Below are 22,212 nucleotides of genomic sequence, written 5' to 3' on the forward strand. Positions count from 1 at the left end.
TCAACGATCAGGAATATGGATCTATCGTTCTCGTTTCGAACCGACGACTTTCGGTTCCGGAGCGACACGAACGCTCCATGATTCTCGATTATCTCGACACAGGTAAGAGACAGAGGAGAACAAGTGTATGGTTTTAGAGAGCCACGAGCACCAGGAATAAGGATCTACCGTTGTCATTTCGTTCCGTCGACATTCGGTTCCGGAGCGACACGAACGGGGACTTAGAATTTTTTCGCTCGGGCTCCGGAGCGACACGAACGGGGACTTAGAATTTTTTCGCTCGGGCTCCGGAGCGACACGATCGCTCCGTTATTCTACGTTCTCTCGGTCCACGGGCATCAGAGAGCAAAACAGCCTAATAGTTTTAGAGTGCCTCAACGATCAGGAATATGGATCTAACGTTCTCGTTTCGAACCGACGACTTTCGGTTCCGGAGCGACACGAACGCTCCATGATTCTCGATTATCTCGACACAGGTAAGAGACAGAGGAGAACAAGTGTATGGTTTTAGAGAGCCACGAGCACCAGGAATAAGGATCTACCGTCGTCATTTCGTTCCGTCGACATTCGGTTCCGGAGCGACACGAACGGGGACTTAGAATTTTTTCGCTCGGGCTCCGGAGCGACACGAACGGGGACTTAGAATTTTTTCGCTCGGGCTCCGGAGCGACACGATCGCTCCGTTATTCTACGTTCTCTCGGTCCACGGGCATCAGAGAGCAAAACAGCCTAATAGTTTTAGAGTGCCTCAACGATCAGGAATATGGATCTATCGTTCTCGTTTCGAACCGACGACTTTCGGTTCCGGAGCGACACGAACGCTCCATGATTCTCGATTATCTCGACACAGGTAAGAGACAGAGGAGAACAAGTGTATGGTTTTAGAGAGCCACGAGCACCAGGAATAAGGATCTACCGTTGTCATTTCGTTCCGTCGACATTCGGTTCCGGAGCGACACGAACGGGGACTTAGAATTTTTTCGCTCGGGCTCCGGAGCGACACGAACGGGGACTTAGAATTTTTTCGCTCGGGCTCCGGAGCGACACGATCGCTCCGTTATTCTACGTTCTCTCGGTCCACGGGCATCAGAGAGCAAAACAGCCTAATAGTTTTAGAGTGCCTCAACGATCAGGAATATGGATCTATCGTTCTCGTTTCGAACCGACGACTTTCGGTTCCGGAGCGACACGAACGCTCCATGATTCTCGATTATCTCGACACAGGTAAGAGACAGAGGAGAACAAGTGTATGGTTTTAGAGAGCCACGAGCACCAGGAATAAGGATCTACCGTTGTCATTTCGTTCCGTCGACATTCGGTTCCGGAGCGACACGAACGGGGACTTAGAATTTTTTCGCTCGGGCTCCGGAGCGACACGAACGGGGACTTAGAATTTTTTCGCTCGGGCTCCGGAGCGACACGATCGCTCCGTTATTCTACGTTCTCTCGGTCCACGGGCATCAGAGAGCAAAACAGCCTAATAGTTTTAGAGTGCCTCAACGATCAGGAATATGGATCTATCGTTCTCGTTTCGAACCGACGACTTTCGGTTCCGGAGCGACACGAACGCTCCATGATTCTCGATTATCTCGACACAGGTAAGAGACAGAGGAGAACAAGTGTATGGTTTTAGAGAGCCACGAGCACCAGGAATAAGGATCTACCGTTGTCATTTCGTTCCGTCGACATTCGGTTCCGGAGCGACACGAACGGGGACTTAGAATTTTTTCGCTCGGGCTCCGGAGCGACACGAACGGGGACTTAGAATTTTTTCGCTCGGGCTCCGGAGCGACACGATCGCTCCGTTATTCTACGTTCTCTCGGTCCACGGGCATCAGAGAGCAAAACAGCCTAATAGTTTTAGAGTGCCTCAACGATCAGGAATATGGATCTATCGTTCTCGTTTCGAACCGACGACTTTCGGTTCCGGAGCGACACGAACGCTCCATGATTCTCGATTATCTCGACACAGGTAAGAGACAGAGGAGAACAAGTGTATGGTTTTAGAGAGCCACGAGCACCAGGAATAAGGATCTACCGTTGTCATTTCGTTCCGTCGACATTCGGTTCCGGAGCGACACGAACGGGGACTTAGAATTTTTTCGCTCGGGCTCCGGAGCGACACGAACGGGGACTTAGAATTTTTTCGCTCGGGCTCCGGAGCGACACGATCGCTCCGTTATTCTACGTTCTCTCGGTCCACGGGCATCAGAGAGCAAAACAGCCTAATAGTTTTAGAGTGCCTCAACGATCAGGAATATGGATCTATCGTTCTCGTTTCGAACCGACGACTTTCGGTTCCGGAGCGACACGAACGCTCCATGATTCTCGATTATCTCGACACAGGTAAGAGACAGAGGAGAACAAGTGTATGGTTTTAGAGAGCCACGAGCACCAGGAATAAGGATCTACCGTTGTCATTTCGTTCCGTCGACATTCGGTTCCGGAGCGACACGAACGGGGACTTAGAATTTTTTCGCTCGGGCTCCGGAGCGACACGAACGGGGACTTAGAATTTTTTCGCTCGGGCTCCGGAGCGACACGAACGGAGACTTAGAATTTTTTCGCTCGAACTCCGGAGCGACACGATCGCTCCGATATTCTACGTTCTCTCTGTCCACGGCATCAGAGAGCAAAACAGCCTAATAGTTTTAGAGTGCCTCAACGATCAGGAATAAGGATCTAACGTCCTCGTTTCGAACCGACGACTTTCGTTTCCGGAGCGACACGAACGCTCCATGATTCTCGATTATCTCGACACAGGTAAGAGACAGAGGAGAACAAGTGTATGGTTTTAGAGAGCCACGAGCACCAGGAATAAGGATCTACCGTTGTCATTTCGTTCCGTCGACATTCGGTTCCGGAGCGACACGAACGGGGACTTAGAATTTTTTCGCTCGGGCTCCGGAGCGACACGAACGGGGACTTAGAATTTTTTCGCTCGGGCTCCGGAGCGACACGATCGCTCCGTTATTCTACGTTCTCTCGGTCCACGGGCATCAGAGAGCAAAACAGCCTAATAGTTTTAGAGTGCCTCAACGATCAGGAATATGGATCTATCGTTCTCGTTTCGAACCGACGACTTTCGGTTCCGGAGCGACACGAACGCTCCATGATTCTCGATTATCTCGACACAGGTAAGAGACAGAGGAGAACAAGTGTATGGTTTTAGAGAGCCACGAGCACCAGGAATAAGGATCTACCGTTGTCATTTCGTTCCGTCGACATTCGGTTCCGGAGCGACACGAACGGGGACTTAGAATTTTTTCGCTCGGGCTCCGGAGCGACACGAACGGGGACTTAGAATTTTTTCGCTCGGGCTCCGGAGCGACACGATCGCTCCGTTATTCTACGTTCTCTCGGTCCACGGGCATCAGAGAGCAAAACAGCCTAATAGTTTTAGAGTGCCTCAACGATCAGGAATATGGATCTATCGTTCTCGTTTCGAACCGACGACTTTCGGTTCCGGAGCGACACGAACGCTCCATGATTCTCGATTATCTCGACACAGGTAAGAGACAGAGGAGAACAAGTGTATGGTTTTAGAGAGCCACGAGCACCAGGAATAAGGATCTACCGTTGTCATTTCGTTCCGTCGACATTCGGTTCCGGAGCGACACGAACGGGGACTTAGAATTTTTTCGCTCGGGCTCCGGAGCGACACGAACGGGGACTTAGAATTTTTTCGCTCGGGCTCCGGAGCGACACGATCGCTCCGTTATTCTACGTTCTCTCGGTCCACGGGCATCAGAGAGCAAAACAGCCTAATAGTTTTAGAGTGCCTCAACGATCAGGAATATGGATCTATCGTTCTCGTTTCGAACCGACGACTTTCGGTTCCGGAGCGACACGAACGCTCCATGATTCTCGATTATCTCGACACAGGTAAGAGACAGAGGAGAACAAGTGTATGGTTTTAGAGAGCCACGAGCACCAGGAATAAGGATCTACCGTTGTCATTTCGTTCCGTCGACATTCGGTTCCGGAGCGACACGAACGGGGACTTAGAATTTTTTCGCTCGGGCTCCGGAGCGACACGAACGGGGACTTAGAATTTTTTCGCTCGGGCTCCGGAGCGACACGATCGCTCCGTTATTCTACGTTCTCTCGGTCCACGGGCATCAGAGAGCAAAACAGCCTAATAGTTTTAGAGTGCCTCAACGATCAGGAATATGGATCTATCGTTCTCGTTTCGAACCGACGACTTTCGGTTCCGGAGCGACACGAACGCTCCATGATTCTCGATTATCTCGACACAGGTAAGAGACAGAGGAGAACAAGTGTATGGTTTTAGAGAGCCACGAGCACCAGGAATAAGGATCTACCGTTGTCATTTCGTTCCGTCGACATTCGGTTCCGGAGCGACACGAACGGGGACTTAGAATTTTTTCGCTCGGGCTCCGGAGCGACACGAACGGGGACTTAGAATTTTTTCGCTCGGGCTCCGGAGCGACACGATCGCTCCGTTATTCTACGTTCTCTCGGTCCACGGGCATCAGAGAGCAAAACAGCCTAATAGTTTTAGAGTGCCTCAACGATCAGGAATATGGATCTATCGTTCTCGTTTCGAACCGACGACTTTCGGTTCCGGAGCGACACGAACGCTCCATGATTCTCGATTATCTCGACACAGGTAAGAGACAGAGGAGAACAAGTGTATGGTTTTAGAGAGCCACGAGCACCAGGAATAAGGATCTACCGTTGTCATTTCGTTCCGTCGACATTCGGTTCCGGAGCGACACGAACGGGGACTTAGAATTTTTTCGCTCGGGCTCCGGAGCGACACGAACGGGGACTTAGAATTTTTTCGCTCGGGCTCCGGAGCGACACGATCGCTCCGTTATTCTACGTTCTCTCGGTCCACGGGCATCAGAGAGCAAAACAGCCTAATAGTTTTAGAGTGCCTCAACGATCAGGAATATGGATCTATCGTTCTCGTTTCGAACCGACGACTTTCGGTTCCGGAGCGACACGAACGCTCCATGATTCTCGATTATCTCGACACAGGTAAGAGACAGAGGAGAACAAGTGTATGGTTTTAGAGAGCCACGAGCACCAGGAATAAGGATCTACCGTTGTCATTTCGTTCCGTCGACATTCGGTTCCGGAGCGACACGAACGGGGACTTAGAATTTTTTCGCTCGGGCTCCGGAGCGACACGAACGGGGACTTAGAATTTTTTCGCTCGGGCTCCGGAGCGACACGATCGCTCCGTTATTCTACGTTCTCTCGGTCCACGGGCATCAGAGAGCAAAACAGCCTAATAGTTTTAGAGTGCCTCAACGATCAGGAATATGGATCTAACGTTCTCGTTTCGAACCGACGACTTTCGGTTCCGGAGCGACACGAACGCTCCATGATTCTCGATTATCTCGACACAGGTAAGAGACAGAGGAGAACAAGTGTATGGTTTTAGAGAGCCACGAGCACCAGGAATAAGGATCTACCGTCGTCATTTCGTTCCGTCGACATTCGGTTCCGGAGCGACACGAACGGGGACTTAGAATTTTTTCGCTCGGGCTCCGGAGCGACACGAACGGGGACTTAGAATTTTTTCGCTCGGGCTCCGGAGCGACACGATCGCTCCGTTATTCTACGTTCTCTCGGTCCACGGGCATCAGAGAGCAAAACAGCCTAATAGTTTTAGAGTGCCTCAACGATCAGGAATATGGATCTATCGTTCTCGTTTCGAACCGACGACTTTCGGTTCCGGAGCGACACGAACGCTCCATGATTCTCGATTATCTCGACACAGGTAAGAGACAGAGGAGAACAAGTGTATGGTTTTAGAGAGCCACGAGCACCAGGAATAAGGATCTACCGTTGTCATTTCGTTCCGTCGACATTCGGTTCCGGAGCGACACGAACGGGGACTTAGAATTTTTTCGCTCGGGCTCCGGAGCGACACGAACGGGGACTTAGAATTTTTTCGCTCGGGCTCCGGAGCGACACGATCGCTCCGTTATTCTACGTTCTCTCGGTCCACGGGCATCAGAGAGCAAAACAGCCTAATAGTTTTAGAGTGCCTCAACGATCAGGAATATGGATCTATCGTTCTCGTTTCGAACCGACGACTTTCGGTTCCGGAGCGACACGAACGCTCCATGATTCTCGATTATCTCGACACAGGTAAGAGACAGAGGAGAACAAGTGTATGGTTTTAGAGAGCCACGAGCACCAGGAATAAGGATCTACCGTTGTCATTTCGTTCCGTCGACATTCGGTTCCGGAGCGACACGAACGGGGACTTAGAATTTTTTCGCTCGGGCTCCGGAGCGACACGAACGGGGACTTAGAATTTTTTCGCTCGGGCTCCGGAGCGACACGATCGGTCCGTTATTCTACGTTCTCTCGGTCCACGGGCATCAGAGAGCAAAACAGCCTAATAGTTTTAGAGTGCCTCAACGATCAGGAATATGGATCTATTGTTCTCGTTTCGAACCGACGACTTTCGGTTCCGGAGCGACACGAACGCTCCATGATTCTCGATTATCTCGACACAGGTAAGAGACAGAGGAGAACAAGTGTATGGTTTTAGAGAGCCACGAGCACCAGGAATAAGGATCTACCGTTGTCATTTCGTTCCGTCGACATTCGGTTCCGGAGCGACACGAACGGGGACTTAGAATTTTTTCGCTCGGGCTCCGGAGCGACACGAACGGGGACTTAGAATTTTTTCGCTCGGGCTCCGGAGCGACACGATCGCTCCGTTATTCTACGTTCTCTCGGTCCACGGGCATCAGAGAGCAAAACAGCCTAATAGTTTTAGAGTGCCTCAACGATCAGGAATATGGATCTATCGTTCTCGTTTCGAACCGACGACTTTCGGTTCCGGAGCGACACGAACGCTCCATGATTCTCGATTATCTCGACACAGGTAAGAGACAGAGGAGAACAAGTGTATGGTTTTAGAGAGCCACGAGCACCAGGAATAAGGATCTACCGTTGTCATTTCGTTCCGTCGACATTCGGTTCCGGAGCGACACGAACGGGGACTTAGAATTTTTTCGCTCGGGCTCCGGAGCGACACGAACGGGGACTTAGAATTTTTTCGCTCGGGCTCCGGAGCGACACGATCGCTCCGTTATTCTACGTTCTCTCGGTCCACGGGCATCAGAGAGCAAAACAGCCTAATAGTTTTAGAGTGCCTCAACGATCAGGAATATGGATCTATCGTTCTCGTTTCGAACCGACGACTTTCGGTTCCGGAGCGACACGAACGCTCCATGATTCTCGATTATCTCGACACAGGTAAGAGACAGAGGAGAACAAGTGTATGGTTTTAGAGAGCCACGAGCACCAGGAATAAGGATCTACCGTTGTCATTTCGTTCCGTCGACATTCGGTTCCGGAGCGACACGAACGGGGACTTAGAATTTTTTCGCTCGGGCTCCGGAGCGACACGAACGGGGACTTAGAATTTTTTCGCTCGGGCTCCGGAGCGACACGATCGCTCCGTTATTCTACGTTCTCTCGGTCCACGGGCATCAGAGAGCAAAACAGCCTAATAGTTTTAGAGTGCCTCAACGATCAGGAATATGGATCTATCGTTCTCGTTTCGAACCGACGACTTTCGGTTCCGGAGCGACACGAACGCTCCATGATTCTCGATTATCTCGACACAGGTAAGAGACAGAGGAGAACAAGTGTATGGTTTTAGAGAGCCACGAGCACCAGGAATAAGGATCTACCGTTGTCATTTCGTTCCGTCGACATTCGGTTCCGGAGCGACACGAACGGGGACTTAGAATTTTTTCGCTCGGGCTCCGGAGCGACACGAACGGGGACTTAGAATTTTTTCGCTCGGGCTCCGGAGCGACACGATCGCTCCGTTATTCTACGTTCTCTCGGTCCACGGGCATCAGAGAGCAAAACAGCCTAATAGTTTTAGAGTGCCTCAACGATCAGGAATATGGATCTAACGTTCTCGTTTCGAACCGACGACTTTCGGTTCCGGAGCGACACGAACGCTCCATGATTCTCGATTATCTCGACACAGGTAAGAGACAGAGGAGAACAAGTGTATGGTTTTAGAGAGCCACGAGCACCAGGAATAAGGATCTACCGTCGTCATTTCGTTCCGTCGACATTCGGTTCCGGAGCGACACGAACGGGGACTTAGAATTTTTTCGCTCGGGCTCCGGAGCGACACGAACGGGGACTTAGAATTTTTTCGCTCGGGCTCCGGAGCGACACGATCGCTCCGTTATTCTACGTTCTCTCGGTCCACGGGCATCAGAGAGCAAAACAGCCTAATAGTTTTAGAGTGCCTCAACGATCAGGAATATGGATCTATCGTTCTCGTTTCGAACCGACGACTTTCGGTTCCGGAGCGACACGAACGCTCCATGATTCTCGATTATCTCGACACAGGTAAGAGACAGAGGAGAACAAGTGTATGGTTTTAGAGAGCCACGAGCACCAGGAATAAGGATCTACCGTTGTCATTTCGTTCCGTCGACATTCGGTTCCGGAGCGACACGAACGGGGACTTAGAATTTTTTCGCTCGGGCTCCGGAGCGACACGAACGGGGACTTAGAATTTTTTCGCTCGGGCTCCGGAGCGACACGATCGCTCCGTTATTCTACGTTCTCTCGGTCCACGGGCATCAGAGAGCAAAACAGCCTAATAGTTTTAGAGTGCCTCAACGATCAGGAATATGGATCTATCGTTCTCGTTTCGAACCGACGACTTTCGGTTCCGGAGCGACACGAACGCTCCATGATTCTCGATTATCTCGACACAGGTAAGAGACAGAGGAGAACAAGTGTATGGTTTTAGAGAGCCACGAGCACCAGGAATAAGGATCTACCGTCGTCATTTCGTTCCGTCGACATTCGGTTCCGGAGCGACACGAACGGGGACTTAGAATTTTTTCGCTCGGGCTCCGGAGCGACACGAACGGGGACTTAGAATTTTTTCGCTCGGGCTCCGGAGCGACACGATCGCTCCGTTATTCTACGTTCTCTCGGTCCACGGGCATCAGAGAGCAAAACAGCCTAATAGTTTTAGAGTGCCTCAACGATCAGGAATATGGATCTATCGTTCTCGTTTCGAACCGACGACTTTCGGTTCCGGAGCGACACGAACGCTCCATGATTCTCGATTATCTCGACACAGGTAAGAGACAGAGGAGAACAAGTGTATGGTTTTAGAGAGCCACGAGCACCAGGAATAAGGATCTACCGTTGTCATTTCGTTCCGTCGACATTCGGTTCCGGAGCGACACGAACGGGGACTTAGAATTTTTTCGCTCGGGCTCCGGAGCGACACGAACGGGGACTTAGAATTTTTTCGCTCGGGCTCCGGAGCGACACGATCGCTCCGTTATTCTACGTTCTCTCGGTCCACGGGCATCAGAGAGCAAAACAGCCTAATAGTTTTAGAGTGCCTCAACGATCAGGAATATGGATCTATCGTTCTCGTTTCGAACCGACGACTTTCGGTTCCGGAGCGACACGAACGCTCCATGATTCTCGATTATCTCGACACAGGTAAGAGACAGAGGAGAACAAGTGTATGGTTTTAGAGAGCCACGAGCACCAGGAGTAAGGATCTACCGTTGTCATTTCGTTCCGTCGACATTCGGTTCCGGAGCGACACGAACGGGGACTTAGAATTTTTTCGCTCGGGCTCCGGAGCGACACGAACGGGGACTTAGAATTTTTTCGCTCGGGCTCCGGAGCGACACGATCGCTCCGTTATTCTACGTTCTCTCGGTCCACGGGCATCAGAGAGCAAAACAGCCTAATAGTTTTAGAGTGCCTCAACGATCAGGAATATGGATCTATCGTTCTCGTTTCGAACCGACGACTTTCGGTTCCGGAGCGACACGAACGCTCCATGATTCTCGATTATCTCGACACAGGTAAGAGACAGAGGAGAACAAGTGTATGGTTTTAGAGAGCCACGAGCACCAGGAATAAGGATCTACCGTTGTCATTTCGTTCCGTCGACATTCGGTTCCGGAGCGACACGAACGGGGACTTAGAATTTTTTCGCTCGGGCTCCGGAGCGACACGAACGGGGACTTAGAATTTTTTCGCTCGGGCTCCGGAGCGACACGATCGCTCCGTTATTCTACGTTCTCTCGGTCCACGGGCATCAGAGAGCAAAACAGCCTAATAGTTTTAGAGTGCCTCAACGATCAGGAATATGGATCTATCGTTCTCGTTTCGAACCGACGACTTTCGGTTCCGGAGCGACACGAACGCTCCATGATTCTCGATTATCTCGACACAGGTAAGAGACAGAGGAGAACAAGTGTATGGTTTTAGAGAGCCACGAGCACCAGGAATAAGGATCTACCGTTGTCATTTCGTTCCGTCGACATTCGGTTCCGGAGCGACACGAACGGGGACTTAGAATTTTTTCGCTCGGGCTCCGGAGCGACACGAACGGGGACTTAGAATTTTTTCGCTCGGGCTCCGGAGCGACACGATCGCTCCGTTATTCTACGTTCTCTCGGTCCACGGGCATCAGAGAGCAAAACAGCCTAATAGTTTTAGAGTGCCTCAACGATCAGGAATATGGATCTATCGTTCTCGTTTCGAACCGACGACTTTCGGTTCCGGAGCGACACGAACGCTCCATGATTCTCGATTATCTCGACACAGGTAAGAGACAGAGGAGAACAAGTGTATGGTTTTAGAGAGCCACGAGCACCAGGAATAAGGATCTACCGTTGTCATTTCGTTCCGTCGACATTCGGTTCCGGAGCGACACGAACGGGGACTTAGAATTTTTTCGCTCGGGCTCCGGAGCGACACGAACGGGGACTTAGAATTTTTTCGCTCGGGCTCCGGAGCGACACGATCGCTCCGTTATTCTACGTTCTCTCGGTCCACGGGCATCAGAGAGCAAAACAGCCTAATAGTTTTAGAGTGCCTCAACGATCAGGAATATGGATCTATCGTTCTCGTTTCGAACCGACGACTTTCGGTTCCGGAGCGACACGAACGCTCCATGATTCTCGATTATCTCGACACAGGTAAGAGACAGAGGAGAACAAGTGTATGGTTTTAGAGAGCCACGAGCACCAGGAATAAGGATCTACCGTTGTCATTTCGTTCCGTCGACATTCGGTTCCGGAGCGACACGAACGGGGACTTAGAATTTTTTCGCTCGGGCTCCGGAGCGACACGATCGCTCCGTTATTCTACGTTCTCTCGGTCCACGGGCATCAGAGAGCAAAACAGCCTAATAGTTTTAGAGTGCCTCAACGATCAGGAATATGGATCTATCGTTCTCGTTTCGAACCGACGACTTTCGGTTCCGGAGCGACACGAACGCTCCATGATTCTCGATTATCTCGACACAGGTAAGAGACAGAGGAGAACAAGTGTATGGTTTTAGAGAGCCACGAGCACCAGGAGTAAGGATCTACCGTTGTCATTTCGTTCCGTCGACATTCGGTTCCGGAGCGACACGAACGGGGACTTAGAATTTTTTCGCTCGGGCTCCGGAGCGACACGAACGGGGACTTAGAATTTTTTCGCTCGGGCTCCGGAGCGACACGATCGCTCCGTTATTCTACGTTCTCTCGGTCCACGGGCATCAGAGAGCAAAACAGCCTAATAGTTTTAGAGTGCCTCAACGATCAGGAATATGGATCTATCGTTCTCGTTTCGAACCGACGACTTTCGGTTCCGGAGCGACACGAACGCTCCATGATTCTCGATTATCTCGACACAGGTAAGAGACAGAGGAGAACAAGTGTATGGTTTTAGAGAGCCACGAGCACCAGGAATAAGGATCTACCGTTGTCATTTCGTTCCGTCGACATTCGGTTCCGGAGCGACACGAACGGGGACTTAGAATTTTTTCGCTCGGGCTCCGGAGCGACACGAACGGGGACTTAGAATTTTTTCGCTCGGGCTCCGGAGCGACACGATCGCTCCGTTATTCTACGTTCTCTCGGTCCACGGGCATCAGAGAGCAAAACAGCCTAATAGTTTTAGAGTGCCTCAACGATCAGGAATATGGATCTATCGTTCTCGTTTCGAACCGACGACTTTCGGTTCCGGAGCGACACGAACGCTCCATGATTCTCGATTATCTCGACACAGGTAAGAGACAGAGGAGAACAAGTGTATGGTTTTAGAGAGCCACGAGCACCAGGAATAAGGATCTACCGTTGTCATTTCGTTCCGTCGACATTCGGTTCCGGAGCGACACGAACGGGGACTTAGAATTTTTTCGCTCGGGCTCCGGAGCGACACGAACGGGGACTTAGAATTTTTTCGCTCGGGCTCCGGAGCGACACGATCGCTCCGTTATTCTACGTTCTCTCGGTCCACGGGCATCAGAGAGCAAAACAGCCTAATAGTTTTAGAGTGCCTCAACGATCAGGAATATGGATCTAACGTTCTCGTTTCGAACCGACGACTTTCGGTTCCGGAGCGACACGAACGCTCCATGATTCTCGATTATCTCGACACAGGTAAGAGACAGAGGAGAACAAGTGTATGGTTTTAGAGAGCCACGAGCACCAGGAATAAGGATCTACCGTTGTCATTTCGTTCCGTCGACATTCGGTTCCGGAGCGACACGAACGGGGACTTAGAATTTTTTCGCTCGGGCTCCGGAGCGACACGAACGGGGACTTAGAATTTTTTCGCTCGGGCTCCGGAGCGACACGATCGCTCCGTTATTCTACGTTCTCTCGGTCCACGGGCATCAGAGAGCAAAACAGCCTAATAGTTTTAGAGTGCCTCAACGATCAGGAATATGGATCTAACGTTCTCGTTTCGAACCGACGACTTTCGGTTCCGGAGCGACACGAACGCTCCATGATTCTCGATTATCTCGACACAGGTAAGAGACAGAGGAGAACAAGTGTATGGTTTTAGAGAGCCACGAGCACCAGGAATAAGGATCTACCGTCGTCATTTCGTTCCGTCGGCATTCGGTTCCGGAGCGACACGAACGGGGACTTAGAATTTTTTCGCTCGGGCTCCGGAGCGACACGAACGGGGACTTAGAATTTTTTCGCTCGGGCTCCGGAGCGACACGATCGCTCCGTTATTCTACGTTCTCTCGGTCCACGGGCATCAGAGAGCAAAACAGCCTAATAGTTTTAGAGTGCCTCAACGATCAGGAATATGGATCTATCGTTCTCGTTTCGAACCGACGACTTTCGGTTCCGGAGCGACACGAACGCTCCATGATTCTCGATTATCTCGACACAGGTAAGAGACAGAGGAGAACAAGTGTATGGTTTTAGAGAGCCACGAGCACCAGGAATAAGGATCTACCGTTGTCATTTCGTTCCGTCGACATTCGGTTCCGGAGCGACACGAACGGGGACTTAGAATTTTTTCGCTCGGGCTCCGGAGCGACACGAACGGGGACTTAGAATTTTTTCGCTCGGGCTCCGGAGCGACACGATCGCTCCGTTATTCTACGTTCTCTCGGTCCACGGGCATCAGAGAGCAAAACAGCCTAATAGTTTTAGAGTGCCTCAACGATCAGGAATATGGATCTATCGTTCTCGTTTCGAACCGACGACTTTCGGTTCCGGAGCGACACGAACGCTCCATGATTCTCGATTATCTCGACACAGGTAAGAGACAGAGGAGAACAAGTGTATGGTTTTAGAGAGCCACGAGTACCAGGAATAAGGATCTACCGTTGTCATTTCGTTCCGTCGACATTCGGTTCCGGAGCGACACGAACGGGGACTTAGAATTTTTTCGCTCGGGCTCCGGAGCGACACGAACGGGGACTTAGAATTTTTTCGCTCGGGCTCCGTAGCGACACGATCGCTCCGTTATTCTACGTTCTCTCGGTCCACGGGCATCAGAGAGCAAAACAGCCTAATAGTTTTAGAGTGCCTCAACGATCAGGAATATGGATCTATCGTTCTCGTTTCGAACCGACGACTTTCGGTTCCGGAGCGACACGAACGCTCCATGATTCTCGATTATCTCGACACAGGTAAGAGACAGAGGAGAACAAGTGTATGGTTTTAGAGAGCCACGAGCACCAGGAATAAGGATCTACCGTTGTCATTTCGTTCCGTCGACATTCGGTTCCGGAGCGACACGAACGGGGACTTAGAATTTTTTCGCTCGGGCTCCGGAGCGACACGAACGGGGACTTAGAATTTTTTCGCTCGGGCTCCGGAGCGACACGATCGCTCCGTTATTCTACGTTCTCTCGGTCCACGGGCATCAGAGAGCAAAACAGCCTAATAGTTTTAGAGTGCCTCAACGATCAGGAATATGGATCTAACGTTCTCGTTTCGAACCGACGACTTTCGGTTCCGGAGCGACACGAACGCTCCATGATTCTCGATTATCTCGACACAGGTAAGAGACAGAGGAGAACAAGTGTATGGTTTTAGAGAGCCACGAGCACCAGGAATAAGGATCTACCGTCGTCATTTCGTTCCGTCGACATTCGGTTCCGGAGCGACACGAACGGGGACTTAGAATTTTTTCGCTCGGGCTCCGGAGCGACACGAACGGGGACTTAGAATTTTTTCGCTCGGGCTCCGGAGCGACACGATCGCTCCGTTATTCTACGTTCTCTCGGTCCACGGGCATCAGAGAGCAAAACAGCCTAATAGTTTTAGAGTGCCTCAACGATCAGGAATATGGATCTATCGTTCTCGTTTCGAACCGACGACTTTCGGTTCCGGAGCGACACGAACGCTCCATGATTCTCGATTATCTCGACACAGGTAAGAGACAGAGGAGAACAAGTGTATGGTTTTAGAGAGCCACGAGCACCAGGAATAAGGATCTACCGTTGTCATTTCGTTCCGTCGACATTCGGTTCCGGAGCGACACGAACGGGGACTTAGAATTTTTTCGCTCGGGCTCCGGAGCGACACGAACGGGGACTTAGAATTTTTTCGCTCGGGCTCCGGAGCGACACGATCGCTCCGTTATTCTACGTTCTCTCGGTCCACGGGCATCAGAGAGCAAAACAGCCTAATAGTTTTAGAGTGTCTCAACGATCAGGAATATGGATCTAACGTTCTCGTTTCGAACCGACGACTTTCGGTTCCGGAGCGACACGAACGCTCCATGATTCTCGATTATCTCGACACAGGTAAGAGACAGAGGAGAACAAGTGTAAAGTTTTAGAGAGCCACGAGCACCAGGAATAAGGATCTACCGTCGTCATTTCGTTCCGTCGACATTCGGTTCCGGAGCGACACGAACGGGGACTTAGAATTTTTTCGCTCGGGCTCCGGAGCGACACGAACGGGGACTTAGAATTTTTTCGCTCGGGCTCCGGAGCGACACGATCGCTCCGTTATTCTACGTTCTCTCGGTCCACGGGCATCAGAGAGCAAAACAGCCTAATAGTTTTAGAGTGCCTCAACGATCAGGAATATGGATCTATCGTTCTCGTTTCGAACCGACGACTTTCGGTTCCGGAGCGACACGAACGCTCCATGATTCTCGATTATCTCGACACAGGTAAGAGACAGAGGAGAACAAGTGTATGGTTTTAGAGAGCCACGAGCACCAGGAATAAGGATCTACCGTTGTCATTTCGTTCCGTCGACATTCGGTTCCGGAGCGACACGAACGGGGACTTAGAATTTTTTCGCTCGGGCTCCGGAGCGACACGAACGGGGACTTAGAATTTTTTCGCTCGGGCTCCGGAGCGACACGATCGCTCCGTTATTCTACGTTCTCTCGGTCCACGGGCATCAGAGAGCAAAACAGCCTAATAGTTTTAGAGTGCCTCAACGATCAGGAATATGGACTAACGTTCTCGTTTCGAACCGACGACTTTCGGTTCCGGAGCGACACGAACGCTCCATGATTCTCGATTATCTCGACACAGGTAAGAGACAGAGGAGAACAAGTGTATGGTTTTAGAGAGCCACGAGCACCAGGAATAAGGATCTACCGTTGTCATTTCGTTCCGTCGACATTCGGTTCCGGAGCGACACGAACGGGGACTTAGAATTTTTTCGCTCGGGCTCCGGAGCGACACGAACGGGGACTTAGAATTTTTTCGCTCGGGCTCCGGAGCGACACGATCGCTCCGTTATTCTACGTTCTCTCGGTCCACGGGCATCAGAGAGCAAAACAGCCTAATAGTTTTAGAGTGCCTCAACGATCAGGAATATGGATCTAACGTTCTCGTTTCGAACCGACGACTTTCGGTTCCGGAGCGACACGAACGCTCCATGATTCTCGATTATCTCGACACAGGTAAGAGACAGAGGAGAACAAGTGTATGGTTTTAGAGAGCCACGAGCACCAGGAATAAGGATCTACCGTTGTCATTTCGTTCCGTCGACATTCGGTTCCGGAGCGACACGAACGGAGGACTTAGAATTTTTTCGCTCGGGCTCCGGAGCGACACGAACGGGGACTTAGAATTTTTTCGCTCGGGCTCCGGAGCGACACGATCGCTCCGTTATTCTACGTTCTCTCGGTCCACGGGCATCAGAGAGCAAAACAGCCTAATAGTTTTAGAGTGCCTCAACGATCAGGAATATGGATCTAACGTTCTCGTTTCGAACCGACGACTTTCGGTTCCGGAGCGACACGAACGCTCCATGATTCTCGATTATCTCGACACAGGTAAGAGACAGAGGAGAACAAGTGTATGGTTTTAGAGAGCCACGAGCACCAGGAATAAGGATCTACCGTTGTCATTTCGTTCCGTCGACATTCGGTTCCGGAGCGACACGAACGGGGACTTAGAATTTTTTCGCTCGGGCTCCGGAGCGACACGAACGGGGACTTAGAATTTTTTCGCTCGGGCTCCGGAGCGACACGATCGCTCCGTTATTCTACGTTCTCTCGGTCCACGGGCATCAGAGAGCAAAACAGCCTAATAGTTTTAGAGTGCCTCAACGATCAGGAATATGGATCTAACGTTCTCGTTTCGAACCGACGACTTTCGGTTCCGGAGCGACACGAACGCTCCATGATTCTCGATTATCTCGACACAGGTAAGAGACAGAGGAGAACAAGTGTATGGTTTTAGAGAGCCACGAGCACCAGGAATAAGGATCTACCGTTGTCATTTCGTTCCGTCGACATTCGGTTCCGGAGCGACACGAACGGGGACTTAGAATTTTTTCGCTCGGGCTCCGGAGCGACACGAACGGGGACTTAGAATTTTTTCGCTCGGGCTCCGGAGCGACACGATCGCTCCGTTATTCTACGTTCTCTCGGTCCACGGGCATCAGAGAGCAAAACAGCCTAATAGTTTTAGAGTGCCTCAACGATCAGGAATATGGATCTAACGTTCTCGTTTCGAACCGACGACTTTCGGTTCCGGAGCGACACGAACGCTCCATGATTCTCGATTATCTCGACACAGGTAAGAGACAGAGGAGAACAAGTGTATGGTTTTAGAGAGCCACGAGCACCAGGAATAAGGATCTACCGTTGTCATTTCGTTCCGTCGACATTCGGTTCCGGAGCGACACGAACGGGGACTTAGAATTTTTTCGCTCGGGCTCCGGAGCGACACGAACGGGGACTTAGAATTTTTTCGCTCGGGCTCCGGAGCGACACGATCGCTCCGTTATTCTACGTTCTCTCGGTCCACGGGCATCAGAGAGCAAAACAGCCTAATAGTTTTAGAGTGCCTCAACGATCAGGAATATGGATCTAACGTTCTCGTTTCGAACCGACGACTTTCGGTTCCGGAGCGACACGAACGCTCCATGATTCTCGATTATCTCGACACAGGTAAGAGACAGAGGAGAACAAGTGTATGGTTTTAGAGAGCCACGAGCACCAGGAATAAGGATCTACCGTTGTCATTTCGTTCCGTCGACATTCGGTTCCGGAGCGACACGAACGGGGACTTAGAATTTTTTCGCTCGGGCTCCGGAGCGACACGAACGGGGACTTAGAATTTTTTCGCTCGGGCTCCGGAGCGACACGATCGCTCCGTTATTCTACGTTCTCTCGGTCCACGGGCATCAGAGAGCAAAACAGCCTAATAGTTTTAGAGTGCCTCAACGATCAGGAATATGGATCTAACGTTCTCGTTTCGAACCGACGACTTTCGGTTCCGGAGCGACACGAACGCTCCATGATTCTCGATTATCTCGACACAGGTAAGAGACAGAGGAGAACAAGTGTATGGTTTTAGAGAGCCACGAGCACCAGGAATAAGGATCTACCGTTGTCATTTCGTTCCGTCGACATTCGGTTCCGGAGCGACACGAACGGGGACTTAGAATTTTTTCGCTCGGGCTCCGGAGCGACACGAACGGGGACTTAGAATTTTTTCGCTCGGGCTCCGGAGCGACACGATCGCTCCGTTATTCTACGTTCTCTCGGTCCACGGGCATCAGAGAGCAAAACAGCCTAATAGTTTTAGAGTGCCTCAACGATCAGGAATATGGATCTAACGTTCTCGTTTCGAACCGACGACTTTCGGTTCCGGAGCGACACGAACGCTCCATGATTCTCGATTATCTCGACACAGGTAAGAGACAGAGGAGAACAAGTGTATGGTTTTAGAGAGCCACGAGCACCAGGAATAAGGATCTACCGTTGTCATTTCGTTCCGTCGACATTCGGTTCCGGAGCGACACGAACGGGGACTTAGAATTTTTTCGCTCGGGCTCCGGAGCGACACGAACGGGGACTTAGAATTTTTTCGCTCGGGCTCCGGAGCGACACGATCGCTCCGTTATTCTACGTTCTCTCGGTCCACGGGCATCAGAGAGCAAAACAGCCTAATAGTTTTAGAGTGCCTCAACGATCAGGAATATGGATCTAACGTTCTCGTTTCGAACCGACGACTTTCGGTTCCGGAGCGACACGAACGCTCCATGATTCTCGATTATCTCGACACAGGTAAGAGACAGAGGAGAACAAGTGTATGGTTTTAGAGAGCCACGAGCACCAGGAATAAGGATCTACCGTTGTCATTTCGTTCCGTCGACATTCGGTTCCGGAGCGACACGAACGGGGACTTAGAATTTTTTCGCTCGGGCTCCGGAGCGACACGAACGGGGACTTAGAATTTTTTCGCTCGGGCTCCGGAGCGACACGATCGCTCCGTTATTCTACGTTCTCTCGGTCCACGGGCATCAGAGAGCAAAACAGCCTAATAGTTTTAGAGTGCCTCAACGATCAGGAATATGGATCTAACGTTCTCGTTTCGAACCGACGACTTTCGGTTCCGGAGCGACACGAACGCTCCATGATTCTCGATTATCTCGACACAGGTAAGAGACAGAGGAGAACAAGTGTATGGTTTTAGAGAGCCACGAGCACCAGGAATAAGGATCTACCGTTGTCATTTCGTTCCGTCGACATTCGGTTCCGGAGCGACACGAACGGGGACTTAGAATTTTTTCGCTCGGGCTCCGGAGCGACACGAACGGGGACTTAGAATTTTTTCGCTCGGGCTCCGGAGCGACACGATCGCTCCGTTATTCTACGTTCTCTCGGTCCACGGGCATCAGAGAGCAAAACAGCCTAATAGTTTTAGAGTGCCTCAACGATCAGGAATATGGATCTAACGTTCTCGTTTCGAACCGACGACTTTCGGTTCCGGAGCGACACGAACGCTCCATGATTCTCGATTATCTCGACACAGGTAAGAGACAGAGGAGAACAAGTGTATGGTTTTAGAGAGCCACGAGCACCAGGAATAAGGATCTACCGTTGTCATTTCGTTCCGTCGACATTCGGTTCCGGAGCGACACGAACGGGGACTTAGAATTTTTTCGCTCGGGCTCCGGAGCGACACGAACGGGGACTTAGAATTTTTTCGCTCGGGCTCCGGAGCGACACGATCGCTCCGTTATTCTACGTTCTCTCGGTCCACGGGCATCAGAGAGCAAAACAGCCTAATAGTTTTAGAGTGCCTCAACGATCAGGAATATGGATCTAACGTTCTCGTTTCGAACCGACGACTTTCGGTTCCGGAGCGACACGAACGCTCCATGATTCTCGATTATCTCGACACAGGTAAGAGACAGAGGAGAACAAGTGTATGGTTTTAGAGAGCCACGAGCACCAGGAATAAGGATCTACCGTTGTCATTTCGTTCCGTCGACATTCGGTTCCGGAGCGACACGAACGGGGACTTAGAATTTTTTCGCTCGGGCTCCGGAGCGACACGAACGGGGACTTAGAATTTTTTCGCTCGGGCTCCGGAGCGACACGATCGCTCCGTTATTCTACGTTCTCTCGGTCCACGGGCATCAGAGAGCAAAACAGCCTAATAGTTTTAGAGTGCCTCAACGATCAGGAATATGGATCTAACGTTCTCGTTTCGAACCGACGACTTTCGGTTCCGGAGCGACACGAACGCTCCATGATTCTCGATTATCTCGACACAGGTAAGAGACAGAGGAGAACAAGTGTATGGTTTTAGAGAGCCACGAGCACCAGGAATAAGGATCTACCGTTGTCATTTCGTTCCGTCGACATTCGGTTCCGGAGCGACACGAACGGGGACTTAGAATTTTTTCGCTCGGGCTCCGGAGCGACACGAACGGGGACTTAGAATTTTTTCGCTCGGGCTCCGGAGCGACACGATCGCTCCGTTATTCTACGTTCTCTCGGTCCACGGGCATCAGAGAGCAAAACAGCCTAATAGTTTTAGAGTGCCTCAACGATCAGGAATATGGATCTAACGTTCTCGTTTCGAACCGACGACTTTCGGTTCCGGAGCGACACGAACGCTCCATGATTCTCGATTATCTCGACACAGGTAAGAGACAGAGGAGAACAAGTGTATGGTTTTAGAGAGCCACGAGCACCAGGAATAAGGATCTACCGTTGTCATTTCGTTCCGTCGACATTCGGTTCCGGAGCGACACGAACGGGGACTTAGAATTTTTTCGCTCGGGCTCCGGAGCGACACGAACGGGGACTTAGAATTTTTTCGCTCGGGCTCCGGAGCGACACGATCGCTCCGTTATTCTACGTTCTCTCGGTCCACGGGCATCAGAGAGCAAAACAGCCTAATAGTTTTAGAGTGCCTCAACGATCAGGAATATGGATCTAACGTTCTCGTTTCGAACCGACGACTTTCGGTTCCGGAGCGACACGAACGCTCCATGATTCTCGATTATCTCGACACAGGTAAGAGACAGAGGAGAACAAGTGTATGGTTTTAGAGAGCCACGAGCACCAGGAATAAGGATCTACCGTTGTCATTTCGTTCCGTCGACATTCGGTTCCGGAGCGACACGAACGGGGACTTAGAATTTTTTCGCTCGGGCTCCGGAGCGACACGAACGGGGACTTAGAATTTTTTCGCTCGGGCTCCGGAGCGACACGATCGCTCCGTTATTCTACGTTCTCTCGGTCCACGGGCATCAGAGAGCAAAACAGCCTAATAGTTTTAGAGTGCCTCAACGATCAGGAATATGGATCTAACGTTCTCGTTTCGAACCGACGACTTTCGGTTCCGGAGCGACACGAACGCTCCATGATTCTCGATTATCTCGACACAGGTAAGAGACAGAGGAGAACAAGTGTATGGTTTTAGAGAGCCACGAGCACCAGGAATAAGGATCTACCGTTGTCATTTCGTTCCGTCGACATTCGGTTCCGGAGCGACACGAACGGGGACTTAGAATTTTTTCGCTCGGGCTCCGGAGCGACACGAACGGGGACTTAGAATTTTTTCGCTCGGGCTCCGGAGCGACACGATCGCTCCGTTATTCTACGTTCTCTCGGTCCACGGGCATCAGAGAGCAAAACAGCCTAATAGTTTTAGAGTGCCTCAACGATCAGGAATATGGATCTAACGTTCTCGTTTCGAACCGACGACTTTCGGTTCCGGAGCGACACGAACGCTCCATGATTCTCGATTATCTCGACACAGGTAAGAGACAGAGGAGAACAAGTGTATGGTTTTAGAGAGCCACGAGCACCAGGAATAAGGATCTACCGTTGTCATTTCGTTCCGTCGACATTCGGTTCCGGAGCGACACGAACGGGGACTTAGAATTTTTTCGCTCGGGCTCCGGAGCGACACGAACGGGGACTTAGAATTTTTTCGCTCGGGCTCCGGAGCGACACGATCGCTCCGTTATTCTACGTTCTCTCGGTCCACGGGCATCAGAGAGCAAAACAGCCTAATAGTTTTAGAGTGCCTCAACGATCAGGAATATGGATCTAACGTTCTCGTTTCGAACCGACGACTTTCGGTTCCGGAGCGACACGAACGCTCCATGATTCTCGATTATCTCGACACAGGTAAGAGACAGAGGAGAACAAGTGTATGGTTTTAGAGAGCCACGA

Source organism: Calliopsis andreniformis, unplaced genomic scaffold (genome assembly GCF_051401765.1).
Source record: "Calliopsis andreniformis isolate RMS-2024a unplaced genomic scaffold, iyCalAndr_principal scaffold0265, whole genome shotgun sequence".
In the NCBI taxonomy this organism is placed as follows: Eukaryota; Metazoa; Arthropoda; class Insecta; order Hymenoptera; family Andrenidae; genus Calliopsis; species Calliopsis andreniformis.